This window comes from Hyperolius riggenbachi, chromosome 1 (assembly GCF_040937935.1).
Source record: "Hyperolius riggenbachi isolate aHypRig1 chromosome 1, aHypRig1.pri, whole genome shotgun sequence".
Classification (NCBI taxonomy): Eukaryota; Metazoa; Chordata; class Amphibia; order Anura; family Hyperoliidae; genus Hyperolius; species Hyperolius riggenbachi.
Window position 1 is genome coordinate 207,611,657 of NC_090646.1, and position 25,981 is coordinate 207,637,637.

The 25,981-nt window shown below is 46.0% G+C and overlaps 1 protein-coding gene across 3 annotated transcripts in view; it reads right to left on the minus strand.

Moving 5' to 3' along the window:
- C1H4orf33 (chromosome 1 C4orf33 homolog) overlaps positions 1–25,981 on the minus strand; it is a 79,208-nt gene that overhangs the window by 52,431 nt on the left and 796 nt on the right. The window contains exon 1 of one of the 3 annotated variants that reach the window (XM_068279920.1): positions 17,042–17,144. The exons of the other annotated variants lie outside the window; for them this stretch is intronic. The gene's annotated coding sequence lies outside the window, so the exon portion shown is untranslated. Of the gene's footprint in view, positions 1–17,041; positions 17,145–25,981 lie in introns of those variants that run through there. 3 annotated transcript variants of the gene reach the window in all.

A 25,981-nucleotide genomic window follows, 5' to 3' on the forward strand; every position in this document is an offset into this window, starting at 1 on the left:
GAGAGATAAGCAAGCTTTTACTGCTCTCTGCAGAAAAAATAAACTATTTTTTACACAGGAAATGCTTGGGAATGCTTTCAAATGTTCTTTTATGTAACTAAGGCCTGGTGCACACCAGAGGAGTTTTTCTGAGCGTTTTGAGTTTTTGAAACCTCCTGCTAATGTTATCCTATGATGCACACTGGAGCGATGAGGTTTTGTAAAAAAAAAAAAACCCCATAGCATTACATTGGGAAGAGCTTTTGAAACCTCTAGCGTTTGGGGAGCTTTTCTGGTGTGTCTCAGCCCTAAGAGTAGTTGAAATTTTAGTTTTGGAAGTACAGTATAATGCCACTTTAAAGCCAATTTAAATTCTTATGTAAAATAAATACAACACGGCTAGTGCTCACTAGTCAGCACTGCCCTGCAATACTTAGGGATCCCAGCTTCAAGTTTCTACTGTATAGTGCAGTGGTGTCTAGGGATGGTAAAAGAGATGCAAACAATTTCTCCTTGCTTTAACACGGCACATAAATGTTATACAGCCTGATTTTGGACCAATAAAAACTAACAGGAAGGTACACTGATTGGTCCAAATTCAAGCTGCATATAATGTACATGAAATATGAATGCAAGGAGAAATGATTTGCATTTCTTTGCTCATCCCTAGTGGTGTCTCTCCCTACCCTTCCAAGCTAGGATATCATGCAGTTTTCTAGTTCTGGCAGTCCTAGTTCCCATATAGTAAAACCCAGATGGTGCATGCATGTTACATTAATATGTGGGAGGCAAGACCAGCAGAACTAAAATACAGTGCCAGAGACCTAACTCAGAGGGACAGATACCTGGCAGGGGGAGGAGGTCTCACACTATACTATGAAAAATAGCAAGCAGGGAGCATTGCAGGGTAGTGATGACTAGGGGATGGTAAATGAAATGCAAATAATTATGAGATGAAACAGGACTATGCAAATTGTGTTCTTCGGGTTCTGGCCGGTCACAACGCGAAGTGGCCGACTCATGCGGCCAATATAAGAAATGCTGCAGAATTGCGGACTTTGGCCGGCCAAAACGCGTTCTGACTAAATGTGGCTGGCCAAGTCCCGAAGCTCACCTCTGTGCTGTCCCGCTCTCCATTCACTGCAAAGTTGTGCCGCTGTCCCACGCTTTTCAATCCCCTGTTTGTCTCCCGTGTGCCCGTCCAATTCCCCATTTGTCCTCCAATTCTGCCTTCTGCTCCCCGCCGCCTTCCGTCTTGTTTCGCAGGACCCAGGGATGCCTTTCCTGCCGACGAAACAGCACCGGCTGGAGCCGCTCTCCCCGCCGCCTTCATTCTCGACTTTCAATGCTTCTCTTTATCTTCTTCCTGCTGGCTTCCTCCTCCGCCTTCTGTCTTCTCTCAGTCTTCTCCCCGGCACCTTCCGTCTCCACGTTCTGTCTTCTCTCCAGCTTCTCAGGACCCGGGGCTGCCTTTCATACTGACGGCTGCAGCTGCTTTCCCTGCACAGGTCCGCTTTGATCGGGGAGGGGGCATAGCGTCAACATGGAGGAGAGGAAGCAAAGCTGAGCCAGCCGTGGAGTTTATGGGTGCACTCTGCACTGAAGAAGCCCCAGGTACAGCTTTTCAGTCAAGAGGCATTGCTTTTTCTTAATGCAGAAAATGCCAGCTATGACATTCACAGTGAAGGCACAACAGCCCTTAAGTGGACCTGAACCTTTGCACAGGACAGAAGGAAAACATAGACAAATGCACCCTGTATGTATTTAGCAAGTTTAGCCTGTCTAATTCCTCCTCATTTGTGACTAATCAAAGTTGTCATTTAATCTCTTCCCTGTGTCACCTGACTGCCACGGCAGATAAGCTAATTCGAAAGCACAGGATGTTAACACTATGCCTGCTTCTTTGAAAGCAGGAAATAGACACACTGCAGATTTATTGCAGGATTTGTATCAGGTGAAACAAAGAAATGCTTTTCTTTAAAAACATTATTATGCTGTATCTTTCAGAGCAGAGCGGAAGTTCCGAGTGCCATTCATGGTGACCGGACAGGACACAGGATGTTCTGGGATTTGTGCGTTTTGGAGTTTGGCCGACTGACTGTGGCCGTTTCTAGAACTGGCCGGCCAATGTCAGAAATTCCCAGCATTTTGGACTTTGGCCAACGTCAAATCGGCCAGTTCTAGAAACGGCCGGCCAATTCTAGAATTGGCCGATTTCTGGTTTTGGCCGTAACATATGCAAATTTATGCAACTTGAAAATGGGCCAACTATATGCTACTTTGGTGGGATTTGATAGGTCTACTTTTAAGCTGCATAAACTAGCAAAATGCTGTTTCAACTTAGAATTGTTTGCATCTCATTGACCATCCCTATCCATCACTACCCTGCAATGCATTCTGCTGCCATTGTTGCCCATTTACTCAGGGCTGTGGAGTCGGAGTCGGAGTCGTGGAGTCGGGCAATTTTGGGTGCCTGGAGTCGGAGTCGGGAAAAAATGCACCGACTCCTAATGAATTTGTAACTGTAATTAAAATAGAAAATATGATAAAATGTTCTATTTCTCAGATAATAGTCATTAAAGCCAAGCTTACCTCGGGTAATGTCTTTTCCAGTAGTCCGAGTGACAGCACCCCTCCTATGAGACTTGTCTCCCTCCCAAACTTTGGACAGGAAGCTAGAAGATACAAATTTGCATAACAGGCAGGCAGGAGTAGTATATAAAGATGTTACTCACAAAAGGTATTCAGTTATAAAAAAAGACACGGACACCAAATGCTGCTGAAACGATTAATTTAATTATGCCCTTTATTAGGGTGGGCCGGAGGGGTGCTGTCACTCGGACTACTGGAAAAGACATTACCCGAGGTAAGCTTGGCTTTCCCAGAACGTCCTCCTGACAGCACCCCTCCTATGAGACGATAAACAAGAACATTATAAGTTAGGGAGGGACTACTGCCTGCAACACCTTTCTTCCGAATGCTAGATCAGTATTGGCTAATAAGTTTAGTCTATAATGTTTGACAAACGTATTTTGGCTGGACCAGGTGGCCGCTCTGCAAATCTGCTCTATCGAGGCGCCTGCCCTCTCTGCCCAAGATGTTGATACACTTCTTGTGGAGTGAGCTTTAATTGAGGTCGGTAAAGGCCTCCCTTGAGTCTGATAAGCCGCGGTGATAGTTTGTCTGATCCATCTTGCAATTGATGTCTTAGAGGCTTGCCTCCCCTTGAATTTCCCCGCAAACAGCACCAACAAGGCATCTGATCTTCTCCAAGATGCAGTCCTTTCAAGATAATGAAGGATACACCTTCTAACATCCAAACAATGAAGCTTCCTCTCCTTTTCATTAGTTGGTTTATCACAGAATGATGGCAGAAAGATCTCCTGAGATCGATGAAACTTTGAAGTCACTTTAGGAAGGAATGCAAAGTCTGGACGTAGAGTAATCCTATCCTCCGAGATGGTACAATAAGGTGGCTTAATGGATAAGGCCTGAAGTTCGCTGACTCTCCTGGCTGTGGTGATTGCCAGAAGAAAGGCCGTTTTCAACGTCAGAAATTTATCTGGAATCTGATCCAGAGGCTCAAAGGGATGTTCACAAAGACTCTGTAACACCACATTCAAGTCCCAAGGGGGCACCTTAGATATCACCACAGGCCTGAGACGTTTAATCCCCTGAAAAAAACGAAGAAAAAACTCCTCCTGAGCTAATCTTCTCTCTAAATATACACTCAAAGCTGCTGTCTGAACTTTAAGAGTGCTGGAACTTAACCCCATCTGAAATCCATCCTGAAGAAATTCCAGAGCTGAGGCGGAAAGTCTAGAATCCTTCTCTTTCCTTGTACACCATTCACAGTAAATTTTCCATGTCTTCTGATAAATCTGCCTCGTCACCTTCCCCACGGATTGTCCTTTGGATACAGGGAGCAAAACTTTAGACACTTTGAATTTTGTCTCCTTGCGAATAAGTCTACTGCAGGGGTGCCCCATGCCTGGCTGATCTGAACAAATACTTCTGGATTCAGAGACCATTCGTCTTGTAATATCGCTGACCTGCTGAGATAGTCTGCCACAACATTGCAAGCCCCCTTCAAATGAACTGCTCTGACGGATGTTAAGTTGCTCTCTGCCCAATGCAGAATCCTTGCTGTCTGAGACCACAACCGACGACTTCTTGTTCCTCCCTGATGATTCAGGTAAGCCACTACACTGCTGTTGTCGGACCTGATCAGGACATGACACTGATTGATTTGATCCTTGAAGAATTGAAGGCTTCTCCATACTGCTTCCAGTTCTCTGCTGTTGGAGGATCTTATTGCCATAGCCCTGGACCACTGCCCTTGTGCTGGTAGAGAGTCCATGTGAGCGCCCCACCCCCACGTACTGGCATCCGTCGTTATGATTCTTTGTACTGGAAAAAACCACATGCGGCCTTCCGATAGGTGAGACAGTTCCTGCCACCAGTTTAACGACACTTTCACACCGTATGGGATCAGAATCTTCCTTTCTAGTGCTGAAATGTTCCTGTTCCAGCTCCTTAGTATCCACAACTGCAGGTTCCTGGCATGGAATTGACCCCATTGTACTGCAGGGAAGACTGAGCTTAACAGACCGAGAAGTGCCATGGCTTTTCTTATACTGATGGACCTTGATTTCTGAAAAGAAAGAACAGAATTAAGTACTGCCGAAACTTTTCTTTCTGGGAGAAATACTCTTTGCTGGCGGGAGGAAAAAATAAACCCCAGATATTCCATAGATTGGCTGGGTATTAGCGCCGATTTTGACCAGTTAATTAACCAGCCTAAAGACTCTAGACTATCAATGCATATCTTAACCTGATCACTTACAGACTGTAAAGAATTACCCCAAATCAATAAATCATCTAGGTAAGCAATGATGTTAATGGACCTACACCTCAAGACTGCCAAAACTTCTGCCATCACCTTTGTGAACAGCCAAGGTGATGAAGCTAGCCCAAAAGGTAACACATTAAATTGGAAATGTCTTACCTCTTCTTGTAGGTGAATTGCAAATCTTAGGAATTGCTGGGACTCTAGATGAACTGGTACATGCAGGTAGGCATCTTTGAGGTCCAGAGAAGCTAGAAAACAGTCTTTTTGCAACAGGGTTATTACAGACTTCACATTGTCCATTCGAAACTTCCTGTATTTTACGGCCCTGTTCAACCCCTTTAAATTTAGAATAAATCTGAAGGCTCCCTGAGGCTTTTTTATCAGAAAAACTGGTGAGTAGAACCCTTGGCCTCTCTGGCAGGATGGTACCTCTCGGATCACTCTTTTTTCCAGAAGGGAAGCAACCTCCTCCTGTAATGCCTTCCTTTGGTCTGGTGATTTTGGCTGTGGAGTTACCACATACTGCAGAGGTGGGGGATACTCGAATTCTATCTTGTAACCTTCCAACACTATTTTCAAGAGCCACTGACTTGTGAACCGCTGGCACCATGTTTCGTAGTAGTGGGAAAGCCTTCCCCCTACTGGAATACTGGCGTCATTGCTTATTGGGTTGGTTGGACCGGGGAAAAAGAGCCTTCCCTTTTTGGTTTCTATTTGGAATCCCCTTCTTTTTAGGTGGGATCTTTGCCTCAGGTTCCTTGTTGCCGCTGCGAGCTGGGCCCCTGTACTGAAAAGCTCTCTTTTTGGTCGGAAAATTTTTCTTATAATCTGAGGTTCTCTCTAGCGTCTGGTCTAGCTTTGAACCAAATAACAGTTCACCTTCACAGGGCAAACCACACAACTTGGAGCGAGACGAATTGTCCCCCTGCCATGTTTTTACCCATATACCTCTCCTTGCCGAGTTGACAAGGGCAGTTGTTCTGGCCGTTAATTTAACCGTATCATCCGCTGCATCAGTTAAGTAATTAGTAGCGTTAAACAAATCTGGAAAGTCCTCTAAAATTTCTTCTCTGGGCACCCCCGAAGCTATCTTAGACTGAGTCTGCGTGAGCCAAGCTTTAAGGGATCGTCCCACTGCCGTGGATGCCACTGCTGGTTTAAATGTTAAAGATGCTGACTCCCAAGCTCTACGCAACAGATTGTCCATCTTTTTATCAATGGGGTCTTTTAAATTCCCAAAGTTCTCAAACTGCAAATCGGATTTTCTCGACACCCTTGAAAACGACGGGTCCAGTTTGGGAACCGGACCCCAGAATTTTTGATCTTCCGGACTGAAAGGATAACGACGAGAAAGAGACTTGGGCCAAAATGCCCTCCTTTCAGGGTCATCCCACCCCTTCCCAATCATTGACTTTAGAGAGGAATGGACTGGGATGAAACAATTCTGGGGTTCCGCCAAACTCACGTACATCTGATCCAAGGGGGTCAAAGATTTCCGCTCCACTGTTATCCCCATAGTATTTTGCATTGCCGACAACAAGTCTTTCATTAAGTTGGGTGCGAAAGCAAACTTCTGAGTAACCTCTGGGTTTTCCTCCTCCTCCCCAGAAATCTCCTCCAAAGATGAAATCTCTCCTTCCTCTCCAGATAAATCTGAATCCCCTGATTCATTATCCTTTCTTTTACGTTTAGCTGCAACTTGATGAGGTGAGGCCTCTAACTGACTGTGCCCCTCAATCACCGGGGCTGGTAAGGGAGCAGGCACAGTATCAGCAGCAGAAGTAGAAGGAACTGTAGATTCCGCCATTGCTGAATCCTTTATCTCTTTAATGGCCGAGGCCATCTCAGACCGCATCCATCCCATCAAGTCCTTAAATACCACTGGGGATTCCTCCTTTACCACCTTCTCTCTACAAGACTGGCACAGTTTCTTCGTAGAGGAAGAATAGAAGCGAGAGTTGCACATAACACAGCGTTTCTCAGTTCTACCAGAAGATTGTCCCCCTTGACCTTGCTGAGACACAGCCTTGTCTTTGTCTTTATCACCTTTTGGGGCTTTAGGCTAAAAAGAAATAAAGACAGACTGTCAGCCTTACAAGGTGGACCTATGATTACAAATCAACTCCCTCAAAGTCTGAAAAATTACAGCTCACCAGAGAGGGGATAGCGCCAGACTCCGCAGAAGTCAGAGGAGAAGGGCCTACAGCGTCCTCCATGATCACCGACAGCAATGGTGATCGTGGCTAACATTCACATATATATACCCCTGTTAATTACCTGCAGCTGAAGTCAATCTTAACACCGCCGCGGCCCCTGCCGCTATGCCGTCAGCTGACTCGTCATGCGGGACGCATGCGCATGACGTCACTTCCACCCGGAACTTCCGGTTTCGCGCTCCTGCCGCCATAAAGCTTCCGCATCTCTAGGAGAAGCCTCCTCCACGCTGTGCGCTGGACCAGCTGAGTCCCCTGCTCAGCCTTACTATGCCCGCGCTGCACGCTGCACTCGCCGCCTGACGTAGTAGCACCTGGAGACCTCTCAAAGCGTCCCGTCCGGGACAGGAAAAACAACTGAATACCTTTTGTGAGTAACATCTTTATATACTACTCCTGCCTGCCTGTTATGCAAATTTGTATCTTCTAGCTTCCTGTCCAAAGTTTGGGAGGGAGACAAGTCTCATAGGAGGGGTGCTGTCAGGAGGACGTTCTGGGAAAAATAATGTATATATACAGTAATAGCTGTGCTTAGTCCACAAAAATGAAATAAACCAATCAAAATTAGTTACTTGTGCTGCTTCAATAAAGCAGTCCCCGTATTTTTAAGGTCAGATATACATATCTGATTGTGACTGTACATATGATGTGTACACAGGAATCTCTTATATATACTAAATAACATCTATGCTGTAAGAATAAAGCCTGATGTGTAGCTATGTCACTAATAGAGATGGTCAATGAGATGGAAATAATTCTGCATTGATGCTGATTTATGCAAATGTATGCACTCCCTTTGCTGATGAAATATAATAATTTGATATGTTATTAAAATTTGGTTTGGTGACTACAAATTAAAGGGTAACGGAGACGGATGAAAAGTAAAGTTTTATACATACCTGGGGCTTCCTCCAGCCCCCTTCAGGCTAATCTGTCCCTCACTGTCGTCCACCACCCGGATCTTCTGCTATGAGTCATGGTAATTCAACCAGTCAGCGCTGTCCGGCCGCATGCCGCTTCCACAGCCAGGAGCGTTCTGCACCTGCGCAATAGTGCTGCACAGGTGTAGTATGCTCCTGGCGGCGGAGTGTGTGCATGCGCACTACGCCTGACTGGCTCAAGTACCTGGACTCATAGCAGAAGATCCAGGTGGTGGAGGAGCACATCGAGGGACTGATTATCCTGAAGGCGGCTGGAGGAAGCCCCAGGTATGTATAAAACTTTAATTTCATCTGTCTCAGGTTTACTTTGTTACACAGTAGTACTATACTCTACATATGCACTCCCCACAGAGCTGCAGGGAATCCACTGAGAATGCTGTGCACATTGAACACAGAGGTGTTGTCTGTTTACAATCTCCTCATTCCCCTGCAGAGTACCTGCACATCATTCTTACATGTACCCACACTTACATTGCCTAGGGCCTGATAGATGTTCTTTGTTCCGGTTTGTACCTTTTACAAGTACTCTTACCAAGGACTAGTTTTAGTCTAAAGGGAATAAATATAGTAGTCTAGATATCCTTCTCACTTCAGTTGTCTTGTAAAATTCCTAAGCGTTGGCAGTTGAGACGAATTTCATGTTACATACTTTTAATCAACAAAATTGTAATATGCAAATTAGAGGAGTCGGAGTCGTGGAGTCGGTGGAATCCTAAACTGAGGAGTCGGAGTCGGTGGATTTTTGGACCGACTCCACAGCCCTGCATTTACTACCACTAGTGATGAACAACTCAGCACAAGCCTTCCTGTATATTTGTTATATTGAAGTTTAGATATGTATTAATATTAGCACGCTTTACGGGTGATGACTAGCACTGTTTTTTCACTATTTATTGTACAACCGGTTAGGATGTTTCTATCTCTCATCTTTTTCTTTTTTCTGAAGCACTCAGCACTTTACTGTATCATTCTTTTGGGCATGTGGCTATCCTATTAGTCCTTGTTTGGACCTTTTTTATTTAGCAAGCACATTTTTTTATGTTGTCATGTATACTGCACTTTTTTTGCAGTTGTTTACAGAGGATTCTGTAATGGCACATTGCTCAGGTTGCTCTGTGAATATTAGTGTGTGCATATATATATATATATATATATATGTATATATACATACATGTATATTTTATTTTTTTGACACCCTGCCCCAGTGGTTCTGTAGATGTTTTCAATTGTGTGACTCAACAAACTAGTAACCATTGATTTGTACTATTGTAAGGTCTGCTGGATCACGTCAGCGGCGGAATGGTGAGACTCGGGTTGCAGATCCGACTTCCGGGTCCCGGCAAGCCGCTGACGTCAGTGGAACACAAAAGGCTTCTCAGTGCTCATTGGATAGGCGGAGGACGCGTTCTCAGTACGCGATCCGCAGATGTAAGCAGTGACTCACGTTCATGATTGCGTGTCAGATGATTCAGCAGACACGCTGGATTGCTATTGGTTTGTTTTCAATTCTGCCTTTTGTTTATTGGTTAGCTCTAGTAAACATTGTGAGCGCCCCCAGTCATCACCCGTGATAGCATTAGCTTTGGCTTGTTGCTGGGTAGCGCTCACTGTCTCATTGGATTCTTGTTGCCGACTATTGCTTTGGATGTTGACCATGCTTAATCTCTGTTTGATTCTTGATGCCGACTACTGCCTTGTACCCTGACCATGTTTATCTCTGCTGGATTCCTGTTGTCAACCTTGCCTTACACCTGGACTACGCTCTGCCTTGTCGCCTGGATTGACCTTTGCTTGGAACTCTGCCTGGACTGACTACGGCTTGTTTGACTACGCTATCTCTGGAAAGTTCTTATCTGGACTACCTCATTGCCACCAGGAACTCCTGGCATCTCTGCCCTCTGATTCACTCGTCTGGATAGACTCCTCCACTAGGCCTCAGGTGACATATATATATATATATATATATATATATATATATATATATATATATATATACAGTGTTCTCCCCAGAATTTTTTTCTATCCAGGTGGCAGGAAAAAGTAGCCGGGTGGGGCACGACGGTGAAATGCGCAACTCTGCTTACCACATATGAATGAGGAAATGAGTGGATGTTAGCCGGGTGGTCACCAAAATTAGCCGGGTGGAGCACCCGGGTAAAAAAGCCTGGGGAGAACACTATATATATATATATATATATATATATATATATATATATATATATATATATATATACATATATATATACACACATACAGTGGCTTGCAAAAGTATTCGGTCCCCTTGAAGTTTTCCACATTTTGTCACATTACTGCCACAAACATGAATAATCAATTTTATTGGAATTCCACGTGAAAGACCAATGCAAAGTGGTGTACACGTGAGAAGTGGAAAGAAAATCATACATGATTCCAAACATTTTTTACAAATAAATAACTGAAAAGTTGGGTGTCAATACTTTGTAGAACCACCTTTTGCTGCAATTACAGCTGCCAGTCTTTTAGGGTATGTCTCTACCAGCTTTGCACATCTAGAGACTGAAATCCTTGCCCATTCTTCTTTGCAAAAGAGCTCCAGCTCAGTCAGATTAGATGGACAGCATTTGTGAACAGCAGTTTTCAGATATTGCCACAGATTCTCGATTGGATTTAGATCTGGACTTTGACTGGGCCATTGTAACACAGATATGTTTTGTTTTAAACCATTCCATTGTTGCCTTGCCTTTAAGTTAAGGGTCGTTGTCCTGCTGGAAGGTGAACCTTTGCCCCAGTCTCAAGTCTTTTGTAGACTCAAAGAGGTTTTCTTCCGAGTTTGCCCTGTATTTGGCTCCACCCATCTTCCCATCAACTCTGACCAGCTTCCCTATCCGTACTGAAGAGAAGCAACACCAGAGCATGATGCTGCCACCACCATATTTGACAGTGGTGATGGTGTGTTCAGAGTTATGTGCAGTGTTAGTTTTCCGCCACACGTTTTGCATTTTGGCCAAAAAGTTCCATTTTGGTCTCATCTGACCAGAGCACCTTCTTCCACATGTTTGCTGTGTCCCCCACATGGCTTGTGGCAAACCGCAAATGGGACTTCTCATGCTTTTCTGTTAACAATGGCTTTCTTTTTGCCACTCTTCCATAAAGGCCAACTTTGTACAGTGCATGGCTAATAGTTGTCCTATGGACAGATTCCCCCACCTGAGCTGTAGACTTCTGCAGTTCGTCCAGAGTCACCATGGGCCCCTTGACTGCATTTCTGATCATCACTTTCCTTGTTCGGCCTGTGAGTTTAGGTGGACGGCCTTGTCTTAGTAGGTTTACAGCTGTGCCATATTCCTTCCATTTCTAAATGATCGCTTGAACAGTGCTCCGTGGGATGTTCAAGGCTTTGGAAATCTTTTTGTAGCCTAAGCCTGCTTTAAATTTCTCAATAACTTTATCCCTGACCTGTCTGGTGTATTCTTTGGACTTCGTGGTGTTGTTGCTCCCAATATTCTCTTAGACAACCTCTGAGGCAGTCACAGAGCAGCTGTATTTGTACTGACATTAGATTACACACAGGTGCACTCTATTTAGTCATTAGCACTCATCATGCAATGTTATGGGTAACTTACTGCACTCAGACCAAAGGGGGCAATGAAATTGATTCATGTTTGTGGCAGTAATGTGACAAAATGTAGAAAACTTCAAGGGGGCCGAATACTTTTTGCAAGCCACTGTATATATATATATATATATATATATATATATATATATCTATCTATATCTATATATATATATATATATATCTATATCTATATCTATCTATCTATGTATATATATATATATATACATACATACACACACACACACACATATATCCACTGTGCCCCTATTGCATTGCCAAGAGTTATCAGGACCTGCCTGGTGGATTGACTACCTGTCAGACTGTATGCTACATCTACCTGCAGGGTGTACTGTAGTTTGTATTAGGCAAGCAAGGGATACCGCTCTACTGTACCGTGGCAGACAGTGCAGGAACACAGGCAGCCGGGCCCAGGTAGTCAAGATGTGAAAGGAAGGAAGGTCCGCACCAATGTCTCCAAAATCGATATATCGGTATATTTATTGAGGACGTATCCAGACATACAGAAAACACTCGACTAACATGTTTCGGACGCTGGTGGCTGAGAGCGGAGCTGTGGCGTGGGACATGGGTAGGATGGATTGGCTAATGACTCCTTTAAGGCAGGATGGTACTGTCTCCCCTGCCAGTGATTTATGAAGTATGGAGGTAAAGACAGGTTTTGAGTTTTGCAGATTCTCAGGCAAATTGATAAAACAGCATTTGGACCTGACCCTTTTCTGGGTTTTACCGTCTGGAGGTGCTTCAGAACATCAGCCTCCAGGACCACTATTGGCGTTGAGGAGACACAGGCAGGCTGGGAAGGATAGGGTAGCTCTGGGTATGGCTGCCTGGGCCCCAGGAAGGTTGGATTTGTTCTCCAATCTGCAGTAGAACTTAGGCCCTTCCAGATTTTATGTGGGTTACTGGACTAGAGGCTGAGCTTATCTGAGTAGTCTTTAGGGTGTTTCTGGCTTCCCTGAACTCCTCCGTGTTGGCGTTATAAAGTTATGAAGTATCTTTAGAGTACAACCTTTTCTCTTGCTCCTCTGAAAAAAGAGGAAAATTAAGGGATATGATTGTCCCCCCACTCCCACTTCTATAGTAGAGACAATGAAGGCTGTTAGATTAGCTATTACCTTCACTTTTATCCTAAAGTAAAATTGAACCAAAATTAAAAAAGTAAATATTCTGATACTTAATGGAGAGGGAAGGCTGTGGATCCTATAGAGCAGTGGTCTTTAAACTACGGCCCGCGGGCCGAATTTGACCCCCGAGGCTTTTTCACTGGCCCCCAAGCACAAAATGTATAACTTATAGATGTGGCCCACTGCACCTTTAAATATCCTCGGCCCTCATATTGAATAGCAGTGCTGGCACCACCCATCCATATAATACAGCGAGCTGTCATTTGCTGGATTCCAATTCTGCATCAGGTGACACAGCTCAGTGTTCTCCCCAGAATTTTTTTACAGCCGGGTGGCATGAAATAGTAGCCGGGTGGCATGAAAAATTAGCCGGGTGGGGCATGATGAGAGAATGCAGGGCCGGAGCTTCTGTGCACAACTCTGTTTACAGCATAGGACGAGGTAAGCTGATGACAGCTGGGTGCTCACCAAAATTAGCCGGGTGGAGCACTCAGCTAAAAGAGCCTAGGGAGAACACTGTCTGTCCAACTGGATGGCAGGTTGTCACCTGGGTATGCTTCACTGTCTGGTGCACAAAGATGTTCTTTGGGCGCCGCATGACTGAATGGCTGGGAGTTCTCCTCCAGGCATGATTGGCGGGAATCAATACCTAGATTAAATGTAATGTTTTTCAACATCATTTTGTGTATGCTCTGGCCCTCCAGCAGTCTGAAGTTTGTTGACCTGACCCTTGACCGAAAAAGTTTGAGGATCCCTGCTATAGAGCCGAATTGTTCCTCTTACGGACCCCTCGTTCCAGCACTGTTGCAAGTATACATCCAAATGATTGAATATGCCTTTTGGGATCCTCGGAAGCCTTCAGAAGAACTCATTTCCCCAAGTGCTTCAGAAGATGGGCCACTCCGTATTGTGCATGCCTGAGTGCAACTTAAAGAGAATCTGTACGCTAAAATTTTTACAGCAAAAAGCATACCATTCTATTCATTATGTTCTCCTGGGCCCCTCTGTGCTGTTTCTGCCACTCTCTGCTGCAAACCTGGCTTGTAATTGCCAGTTTTAGGCAGGGTTTACAAACAAACTAACCAGCTTGTGATAGGCTCACATAAGCAGAGTGTGTGAGTCATACAGAGCCTACAGGGGGCCTGGAGGGGGTGTGTATAGATTCTACCAATCACAAGCAGCCCTGCACATTCCACACATTCCAGCCTTAGCCCGACTGATTGATTTTGAAGGCTCTAATTTGTTGGTCACGATCCTGCAGTAAACCAGGAAGTCATCACAGCAAATCAGAACCTTACAAATATATCAGCTGATCATACTGATCACATGCTCCATGAATTCGCCTAAGCATTGCCATCCCTACCTATCTACCTATAACTACCTGCTTACCATGAGAAACTATCCAAAGCTGGCCATACAATAGGGATTTTCACAGAATCTCCCTAAACAATTAATTTATTTTTGAAAGGGATTGATTATAACTCACACTGATCAATTTTACGTAGATTCCAGCAGGGAATCTATTGAAAATTGATTGAACCACAACGTTGCACTGTTTGATGCAGTGCAATGTTATAAGCCGTCAATCAATCGCTGCTCCTGCAATGCCCTCTGTGATTTATATATTTGTCATGGAAAATATCAGCATGCCATTGATTATATTTACGTATTTGCCGCACTTTTTCTCCCCCAATAGTAGGGAGAAAAAGTCCCTGCGTCTTATATGGCAAAGGCAGGGAATCCCAAACTTGCGAACACCCGCCGATATGACCCGCCGCCATTGGGGATCCCCTGCCTGTGTGTGCACTTGCTGTGCCTGGCTCCCCTGCGTGCTTAACCCCCCTGGCGGTATGAAAAATTCCGCCAGGGGGCAGCGCAGCAGTTTTTTTTTGTTTTTTTTTTTAAATCATGTAGCGAGCCCAGGGCTCGCTACATGATAGCCGCTGCTCAGCGGCATCCCCCCGCCCGCTTCGATCAGGAAATCCCGTTCAAAGAACGGGATTTCCTGGAGGGCTTCCCCCGTCGCCATGGCGACGGGGCGGGATGACGTCACCGCCGCCAGCGACGTCGGGACGTCATTAGGAGTCCCGATCCACCCCTCGGCGCTGCCTGGCACTGATTGGCCAGGCAGCGCACGGGGTCTGGGGGGGGGGGGGGGGGGGCGCCGCAACGGATAGCGGCGATCGGGCGCGGGCCGGCGGCGATCAGTGTGCTGGCGCAGCTAGCAAAGTGCTAGCTGCGCCCAGCAAAAAAAAATTATGTAAATCGGCCCAGCAGGGCCTGAGCGACACCCTCCGGCGGCTTACCCCGTGTCACACACGGTGTTACCGCTGCGTCCCTCTCCCCATGTGTCCTCCTGTGTCAGTCTGTGTCCTCCCCATGTGTCCTCCTGTGTCCCTCTCCCCATCAGTCCTGTTTCCCCCATGTGGCATGTGCCTGGCTCCCCTGCGTGCTTAAGGTGTCCCCCTCTAATTTCCTCCTGCCCCCTCCATGTGTGCATCGGAGATGTCGGAGACGCGCGTGGGGGTGGGGGGGAACGGGGAGATGCACACTTGGAGGGGGTAGGAGGAAATTAGAGGGGGACACCTTAAGCACGCAGGGGAGCCAGGCACATGCCACATGGGGGAAACAGGACTGATGGGGAGAGGGACACAGGAGGACACATGGGGAGGACACAGACTGACACAGGAGGACACATGGGGAGAGGGACGCAGGAGGACACATGGGGAGACTGACACAGAACACATGGGGAGACTGACACAGGAGGACACATGGAGAGACTGACACAGGAGGACACATGGAGAGACTGACACAGGAGGACACATGGGGAGAGGTGCACAGGAGGACACATGGGGAGACTGACACAGGAGGACACATGGGGAGAAGCGGCAGTCAGGACACATGTGGAAGACAGGCAGACAAGGTGCACATGGGGAGAAGGGACACATATGGGAGACAGGACACAATGGGGAGACGGACACAGGAGGACATATGGGGAGAAGGGGCAGTCAGGACACAGAGGGAGACAGGCAGACAGGGTACACATGAGGGAGACAGGCAGACAGGTACTCATGGGGAGAAGGGGCACACTGGACACATAGAAAAACACATGAGGCATACAGCAGGACAGATGGGGCACACAGGAAGAGACATGAGGTACACAGGAGCACACAACATGTACAAGACGCTCCTGGAACATGGACGCACCAGGTTTAGTATTTTTTCCTGGTTTTTGCCCTCTAAATTTGGGTGTGTCTTATATTCCGAAGCGTCTTATATGGTGGAAAATATGGTAATTGTTATTGAAATCTGCCTGTTGTTGCTAATAACTGCATGGCAATAATGTCTGCCTATTGGTGGTAATATCTGCATGTTATCGGTACGTGTCTGGTAACTGCAAATTGTTGAAATGTGCCTGTCATGCTTGCCTAGTAAGTTACAATATACTGTATTTTTGGTATTTTTTTCACCATGAAAATTTTTACAAGTATACACTTTAATGTACAACGCTGGAATATGGAGCAGTCATGCTTGCTAGACAGCAGTGTGTCTGCTAAGGAAGTGTGGCATGCTAATACAGAGCAGTAGCAAGCAATCTAAGTTCCCCCATTAGTATTTAAGATGATAGCACTGGGCAAAGTACTTCTCTTGTTAGAATAGCCACACAAAACCGCACCAGATCAGGTTATAGTTGTCAGGCTTGTCTGGTCAATAACTACAGTTCAGACTGTATGCCCATATGATTGACCCAGAGCCCAGCCCGTAACACCTGCGTAAGCTTCTGCCTAATACAAAATGTGAAAGGAAGGAAGGTCCGCACCAATGTCTCCAAAATCGATATATCGGTATATTTATTGAGGACGTATCCAGACATACAGAAAACACTCGACTAACATGTTTCGGACGCCAAGTCCTTAATCATAGTCATTTTTCAGCTTTCTCAGTGAGGTTTAAAAAGGGGGGGATGGAACAGTGAGAGGCGAGGCATGGCCCAACCCACCAGGCAAAGGAAGGAGAATGCCTGATGTATTCCGTCTCACACTAATAAAAGTTATCATCCCCGAACCTAACAAAACAAAATTAAAACCATACACAAAGATAAAAAAGGAGCAAAAATAATCCATCAAAAAAGAGGAGAGCAATAGCAGGCCTGGCATGTGAATGTATACATAGGACTGTGCAAAATGTATATAAGGCATCTGTCACTACACACAATTTTACTAAAATTAAACACAAATACATGCAAGACATGGATCGATAAACTAAGCATATAGTTACATAAATATCGTCAACCTGTAACCAAAGCCAGATCCCACCTGGCGTTTAATCCATGTGGCGATCTGGTTCCAAGGCGAAAGATCCAGAGTGCCTCCCTTTTTCTAATCATTGCATGTAGGTCTTCTCCTCTCCTGGGCAGGAAAAACTTTTCGATGCCCTGGAAGGAAAAGCCAGACATATTACCACCATGTACAGTGCGAAAGTGCCTAGCGACATTAGAAATATTCTGGGTCAGCCAATTGGCTCCCAAAAAATGTTCAGAAATTCTGTCCCTAAGCGACCTAGTAGTGCAGCCCACATATTGAAGTGAACAAATGGAACATGTAACTAAATAAATCACATTTTTTGAGCTGCAGTTAATAAAGTGCTTTACAGTAGATCTAAATCCATTATGCAGGGATTCTATATACTTTGTCCCTACATGCAACTCACAGTAATTACAGGACGGGATTGCACATTTGTATGAACCCTTAACCGAAAGCCAAGTGGAAGAGTCGGCTCGAGAATTATACATGCTAGGGGACAGAAGGCTGCCCAATGTGGGAGCCCGCCTACTGACAAAACTGACGCCATCCCGAAGAAAGGGCCGCAATTCATCATCACCTTCCAGGATTGGTAAGTATTTATTTATAATGTGTTTCACTTCCTGGAATTCAGAACTATAGGTGGTCACGAATGCAGGCCTCCTATCGGGGACCCGGCCAGTGGCGTTTGATCTAATTAACTGAGTTCTTGACATGGATGCTGCCCGCTGTCTGCCCCTCTGAATAGTCCACCTGGGGTACCCTCTTTCCAAAAGATGCTTCTCAACCGCTGCAAACTCACGTCTCGCAGCAGCCTCGTCCGAGCAATTCCTGCGGGCCCGAATGAATTCGCCCACCGGAATCGCCCGGACGGGCCGCGGGACAGGCGCAGCCGGAGTGGCAGACATCAATTCCGCATCCCCTCCAGACTGGTTAAGTGGTCGCTTCTGTGACCTTGCAGTGTGGTCTCGAATCTTGGTAACATACTTGAGCATATCCTGCCCAGTCAAGGAGGGCACTTGGGTGTTACTGCTCAGATGACGTTGCTCCTTATGAGCCATAAAAACAAACTGTATCTGTTGCTGCTGGAAGTGAAAGTCCCGGGTACAGGAGCTGGTATGAGGCAAAGTCCAATGAAGAAACAAGCAAGGGATACCGCTCTACTGTACCGTGGCAGACAGTGCAGGAACACAGGCAGCCGGGCCCAGGTAGTCAAGATGTGAAAGGAAGGAAGGTCCGCACCAATGTCTCCAAAATCGATATATCGGTATATTTATTGAGGACGTATCCAGACATACAGAAAACACTCGACTAACATGTTTCGGACGCCAAGTCCTTAATCATAGTCATTTTTCAGCTTTCTCAGTGAGGTTTAAAAAGGGGGGGATGGAACAGTGAGAGGCGGGGGACTTGGGCTTGGGGACTGTTCATACGAAAACGTTTAGAAAACCCTGTGCTGGGAATTCTACATTGCGGGCTACCAGCTGTCATCCCGCGCATACCGTCCGGGCGATTCTGGTGGGCGAATTCATTCGGGCCCGCAGGAATTGCTCGGACGAGGCTGCTGCGAGACGTGAGTTTGCAGCGGTTGAGAAGCGTCTTTTGGAAAGAGGGTACCCCAGGTGGACTATTCAGAGGGGCAGACAGCGGGCAGCATCCATGTCAAGAACTCAGTTAATTAGATCAAACGCCACTGGCCGGGTCCCCGATAGGAGGCCTGCATTCGTGACCACCTATAGTTCTGAATTCCAGGAAGTGAAACACATTATAAATAAATACTTACCAATCCTGGAAGGTGATGATGAATTGCGGCCCTTTCTTCGGGATGGCGTCAGTTTTGTCAGTAGGCGGGCTCCCACATTGGGCAGCCTTCTGTCCCCTAGCATGTATAATTCTCGAGCCGACTCTTCCACTTGGCTTTCGGTTAAGGGTTCATACAAATGTGCAATCCCGTCCTGTAATTACTGTGAGTTGCATGTAGGGACAAAGTATATAGAATCCCTGCATAATGGATTTAGATCTACTGTAAAGCACTTTATTAACTGCAGCTCAAAAAATGTGATTTATTTAGTTACATGTTCCATTTGTTCACTTCAATATGTGGGCTGCACTACTAGGTCGCTTAGGGACAGAATTTCTGAACATTTTTTGGGAGCCAATTGGCTGACCCAGAATATTTCTAATGTCGCTAGGCACTTTCGCACTGTACATGGTGGTAATATGTCTGGCTTTTCCTTCCAGGGCATCGAAAAGGTTTTCCTGCCCAGGAGAGGAGGAGACCTACATGCAATGATTAGAAAAAGGGAGGCACTCTGGATCTTTCGCCTTGGAACCAGATCGCCACATGGATTAAACGCCAGGTGGGATCTGGCTTTGGTTACAGGTTGACGATATTTATGTAACTATATGCTTAGTTTATCGATCCATGTCTTGCATGTATTTGTGTTTAATTTTAGTAAAATTGTGTGTAGTGACAGATGCCTTATATACATTTTGCACAGTCCTATGTATACATTCACATGCCAGGCCTGCTATTGCTCTCCTCTTTTTTGATGGATTATTTTTGCTCCTTTTTTATCTTTGTGTATGGTTTTAATTTTGTTTTGTTAGGTTCGGGGATGATAACTTTTATTAGTGTGAGACGGAATACATCAGGCATTCTCCTTCCTTTGCCTGGTGGGTTGGGCCATGCCTCGCCTCTCACTGTTCCATCCCCCCCTTTTTAAACCTCACTGAGAAAGCTGAAAAATGACTATGATTAAGGACTTGGCGTCCGAAACATGTTAGTCGAGTGTTTTCTGTATGTCTGGATACGTCCTCAATAAATATACCGATATATCGATTTTGGAGACATTGGTGCGGACCTTCCTTCCTTTCACATTTTGTATTAGGCAGAAGCTTACGCAGGTGTTACGGGCTGGGCTCTGGGTCAATCATATGGGCATACAGTCTGAACTGTAGTTATTGACCAGACAAGCCTGACAACTATAACCTGATCTGGTGCGGTTTTGTGTGGCTATTCTAACAAGAGAAGTACTTTGCCCAGTGCTATCATCTTAAATACTAATGGGGGAACTTAGATTGCTTGCTACTGCTCTGTATTAGCATGCCACACTTCCTTAGCAGACACACTGCTGTCTAGCAAGCATGACTGCTCCATATTCCAGCGTTGTACATTAAAGTGTATACTTGTAAAAATTTTCATGGTGAAAAAAATACCAGAAATACAGTATATTGTAACTTACTAGGCAAGCATGACAGGCACATTTCAACAATTTGCAGTTACCAGACACGTACCGATAACATGCAGATATTACCACCAATAGGCAGACATTATTGCCATGCAGTTATTAGCAACAACAGGCAGATTTCAATAACAATTACCATATTTTCCACCATATAAGACGCTTCGGAATATAAGACACACCCAAATTTAGAGGGCAAAAACCAGGAAGAAATACTAAACCTGGTGCGTCCATGTTCCAGGAGCGTCTTGTACATGTTGTGTGCTCCTGTGTACCTCATGTCTCTTCCTGTGTGCCCCATCTGTCCTGCTGTATGCCCCATGTGTTTTTCTATGTGTCCAGTGTGCCCCTTCTCCCCATGAGTACCTGTCTGCCTGTCTCCCCCATGTGTACCCTGTCTGCCTGTCTCCCTCTGTGTCCTGACTGCCCCTTCTCCCCATATGTCCTCCTGTGTCCGTCTCCCCATTGTGTCCTGTCTCCCATATGTGTCCCTTCTCCCCATGTGCACCTTGTCTGCCTGTCTTCCACATGTGTCCTGACTGCCGCTTCTCCCCATGTGTCCTCCTGTGTCAGTCTCCCCATGTGTCCTCCTGTGCACCTCTCCCCATGTGTCCTCCTGTGTCAGTCTCTCCATGTGTCCTCCTGTGTCAGTCTCCCCATGTGTTCTGTGTCAGTCTGTGTCAGTCTCCCCATGTGTCCTCCTGCGTCCCTCTCCCCATGTGTCCTCCTGTGTCAGTCTGTGTCCTCCCCATGTGTCCTCCTGTGTCCCTCTCCCCATCAGTCCTGTTTCCCCCATGTGGCATGTGCCTGGCTCCCCTGCGTGCTTAAGGTGTCCCCCTCTAATTTCCTCCTACCCCCTCCAAGTGTGCATCTCCCCGTTCCCCCCCACCCCCACGCGCGTCTCCGACATCTCCGATGCACACATGGAGGGGGCAGGAGGAAATTAGAGGGGGACACCTTAACCTCCTTAGCGGTAACACCGTGTGTGACACAGGGTAAGCCGCCGGAGGGTGTCGCTCAGGCCCTACTGGGCCGATTTACATAATTTTTTTTTGCTGGGCGCAGCACACTGATCGCCGCCGGCCCGCGCCCGATCGCCGCTATCCGTTGCGGCGCCCCCCTCCCCCCCCCCAGACCCCGTGCGCTGCCTGGCCAATCAGTGCCAGGCAGCGCCGAGGGGTGGATCGGGACTCCTAATGACGTCCCGACGTCGCTGGCGGCGGTGACGTCATCCTGCCCCGTCGCCATGGCGACGGGGGAAGCCCTCCAGGAAATCCCGTTCTTTGAACGGGATTTCCTGATCGAAGCGGGCGGGGGGATGCCGCTGAGCAGCGGCTATCATGTAGCGAGCCTTGGGCTCGCTACATGATTTAAAAAAAAAACTGCTGCGCTGCCCCCTGGCGGAATTTTTCATACCGCCAGGGGGGTTAAGCACGCAGGGGAGCCAGGCACAGCAAGTGCACACACAGGCAGGGGATCCCCAATGGCGGCGGGTCATATCGGCGGGTGTTCGCAAGTTGGGGATTCCCTGCCTTTGCCATATAAGACGCAGGGACTTTTTCTCCCTACTATTGGGGGAGAAAAAGTGCGGCAAATACGTAAATATCATCAATGGCATGCTGATATTTTCCATGACAAATATATAAATCACAGAGGGCATTGCAGGAGCAGCGATTGATTGACGGCCCATAACATTGCACTGCATCAAACAGTGCAACGTTGTGGTTCAATCAATTTTCAATAGATTCCCTGCTGGAATCTACGTAAAATTGATCAGTGTGAGTTATAATCAATCCCTTTCAAAAATAAATTAATTGTTTAGGGAGATTCTGTGAAAATCCCTATTGTATGGCCAGCTTTGGATAGTTTCTCATGGTAAGCAGGTAGTTATAGGTAGATAGGTAGGGATGGCAATGCTTAGGAGAATTCATGGAGCATGTGATCAGTATGATCAGCTGATATATTTGTAAGGTTCTGATTTGCTGTGATGACTTCCTGGTTTACTGCAGGATCGTGACCAACAAATTAGAGCCTTCAAAATTAATCAGTCGGGCTAAGGCTGGAATGTGTGGAATGTGCAGGGCTGCTTGTGATTGGTAGAATCTATACACACCCCCTCCAGGCCCCCTGTAGGCTCTGTATGACTCACACACTCTGCTTATGTGAGCCTATCACAAGCTGGTTAGTTTGTTTGTAAACCCTGCCTAAAACTGGCAATTACAAGCCAGGTTTGCAGCAGAGAGTGGCAGAAACAGCACAGAGGGGCCCAGGAGAACATAATGAATAGAATGGTATGCTTTTTGCTGTAAAAATTTTAGAGTACAGATTCTCTTTAAGTTGCACTCAGGCATGCACAATACGGAGTGGCCCATCTTCTGAAGCACTTGGGGAAATGAGTTCTTCTGAAGGCTTCCGAGGATCCCAAAAGGCATATTCAATCATTTGGATGTATACTTGCAACAGTGCTGGAACGAGGGGTCCGTAAGAGGAACAATTCGGCTCTATAGCAGGGATCCTCAAACTTTTTCGGTCAAGGGTCAGGTCAACAAACTTCAGACTGCTGGAGGGCCAGAGCATACACAAAATGATGTTGAAAAACATTACATTTAATCTAGGTATTGATTCCCGCCAATCATGCCTGGAGGAGAACTCCCAGCCATTCAGTCATGCGGCGCCCAAAGAACATCTTTGTGCACCAGACAGTGAAGCATACCCAGGTGACAACCTGCCATCCAGTTGGACAGACAGTGTTCTCCCTAGGCTCTTTTAGCTGAGTGCTCCACCCGGCTAATTTTGGTGAGCACCCGGCTGTCATCAGCTTACCTCGTCCTATGCTGTAAACAGAGTTGTGCACAGAAGCTCCGGCCCTGCATTCTCTCATCATGCCCCACCCGGCTAATTTTTCATGCCACCCGGCTACTATTTCATGCCACCCGGCTGGAAAAAATTTCTGGGGAGAACACTGAGCTGTGTCACCTGATGCAGAATTGGAATCCAGCAAATGACAGCTCGCTGTATTATATGGATGGGTGGTGCCAGCACTGCTATTCAATATGAGGGCCGAGGATATTTAAAGGTGCAGTGGGCCACATCTATAAGTTATACATTTTGTGCTTGGGGGCCAGTGAAAAAGCCTCGGGGGTCAAATTCGGCCCGCGGGCCGTAGTTTAAAGACCACTGCTCTATAGGATCCACAGCCTTCCCTCTCCATTAAGTATCAGAATATTTACTTTTTTAATTTTGGTTCAATTTTACTTTAGGATAAAAGTGAAGGTAATAGCTAATCTAACAGCCTTCATTGTCTCTACTATAGAAGTGGGAGTGGGGGGACAATCATATCCCTTAATTTTCCTCTTTTTTCAGAGGAGCAAGAGAAAAGGTTGTACTCTAAAGATACTTCATAACTTTATAACGCCAACACGGAGGAGTTCAGGGAAGCCAGAAACACCCTAAAGACTACTCAGATAAGCTCAGCCTCTAGTCCAGTAACCCACATAAAATCTGGAAGGGCCTAAGTTCTACTGCAGATTGGAGAACAAATCCAACCTTCCTGGGGCCCAGGCAGCCATACCCAGAGCTACCCTATCCTTCCCAGCCTGCCTGTGTCTCCTCAACGCCAATAGTGGTCCTGGAGGCTGATGTTCTGAAGCACCTCCAGACGGTAAAACCCAGAAAAGGGTCAGGTCCAAATGCTGTTTTATCAATTTGCCTGAGAATCTGCAAAACTCAAAACCTGTCTTTACCTCCATACTTCATAAATCACTGGCAGGGGAGACAGTACCATCCTGCCTTAAAGGAGTCATTAGCCAATCCATCCTACCCATGTCCCACGCCACAGCTCCGCTCTCAGCCACCAGCCCGGGGTCCCCACCCCAGGTAAGTAGATTGGGGGGTGGGGTGCTGGTAGTATAGATTGGCTGAAGACTTCTTTAAGAAATACACAATCATTCTGGCCCCGAGAAAGCCAGGGTTAACAGACCTCAATAACTACAGGCCTGTTGCCCTAACTCCCACCATTATGAAGATATTTTAAAGACTGGTCCTCTCACATCTCACATCTGAAGTGATCCACCATTGCTCTCTAATATGCATACAGGGCAAAGAAGCCTATCAAAGATGCAATCAACATCAGTGTGGCTTACATCTTGGAACACCTTGACAGACCGGACACCTACATGGTCTTCTTCCTAGACTTCAGTTCCGCCTTCAATACCACTTGTTTGTACATCCAGCACGAACACCTTCCTCAACTCAGTCTCAACCTCACTATATTTACAAGAAGGTACTGCACACCCTATGTATGCTAATTAATGCACTGGGTGCAATGGGTGCTGAGTCTGTAATTAGGCTAAAAAGCCCTAGAGACAATATATATACAAAAGGACTCGCACACCAGCATGAGTTTTATCAAAATTATATTGTAAACATGAAAGCTGATTGTATACAAACAAGTGCAGATAATGCACTATGCACAAATAACATAAGTGTGTTGCCAATACACTTATGTTATTTGTGCATAGTGTATTATCTGCACTTGTTTGTATATAATCAGCTTTCGTGTTTACAATATAATTTTGATAAAACTCATGCTGGTGTGCGAGTCCTTTTGTATATATATAGTCTCAACCTCACTCTATGCAAGGATCAAGGACTTCCTCACCGACTGGACACAAGTCAAGCTTGGCATTTGCTCCTCCCAGGAAAGAAATACAAACACAGGCGCCCCGCAAGGGTTTGTTCTGTCCCTGATCCTGTTCTCCCTGCGCACAAACATTACTCAATTTTCCTGCTCAATCAACCATTCGATTTTATCATTTTTCTTGATCAGAGAATTGATTATGTTTCACAATGTAAAGAAAAGAATCGCACACCTCTGTTCAGAGAGTGCTGGATCCTCAGCAATCAGTAATCCAAAAGGCGAAAGTATGGATCCACACATAGTCTGTCAGGAACAGTGTAACTTTTATCATCCCATCACACACATACAATCATCTGACCGTACTCCGACGATCGTTTCAGGGCCAATCCGGTCCCCTTTGTCAAGGAAAGTATATATGTCTGTCAAGGTATATGTCTGTCTTTTCCTTGACAAAGGGGAACGGATTGGCCCAGAAATAATTTGTCGGCGTACAGTCAGATGATTGTATGTGTGTGATGGGACAGTAAAAGTTACACTGTTCCTGACAGACTGTGTGCATATCCATACTTTAGCTTTTTTGATGTTTCATTCTCCTCGATCAGGAAAGGAAAACATTGGTCGATTGTGAAGGAATCGGCTACCGTTCACATGATTTCAAACGACACAGAATCGATTTTTGGTTTCAGCGTATGAAGGCACAACATCGGTCAGCTCGATTAGTGAGGGAAAATCGCACAGGATTGAAGGAATTGCATTTGCGATTTGCAGTATACAGCCTGGGGACCAATACAGGATATTCAGCAATCGATAACCGCTAGCGGCGAGACTCTCAGAGCGATATTGACAAAAGGTGATTTGCCTTCCTTTGATCACTCTAATCGCTGGCAATTGGTAAGCGCTGCAAAAGCGTTCATGGTGCCCCTCAGCCAGAACCAGTAAAAGATGTGTAGTAATGAGTGATCACATCAACATCCAGATAAATTCTTGTACTTATTCAGTAGCACAAGGAATGTAAGGAACCTTCACTTTTTCCATTACATTTATGTACAAGTGTACCCCCATCTTTCTCCC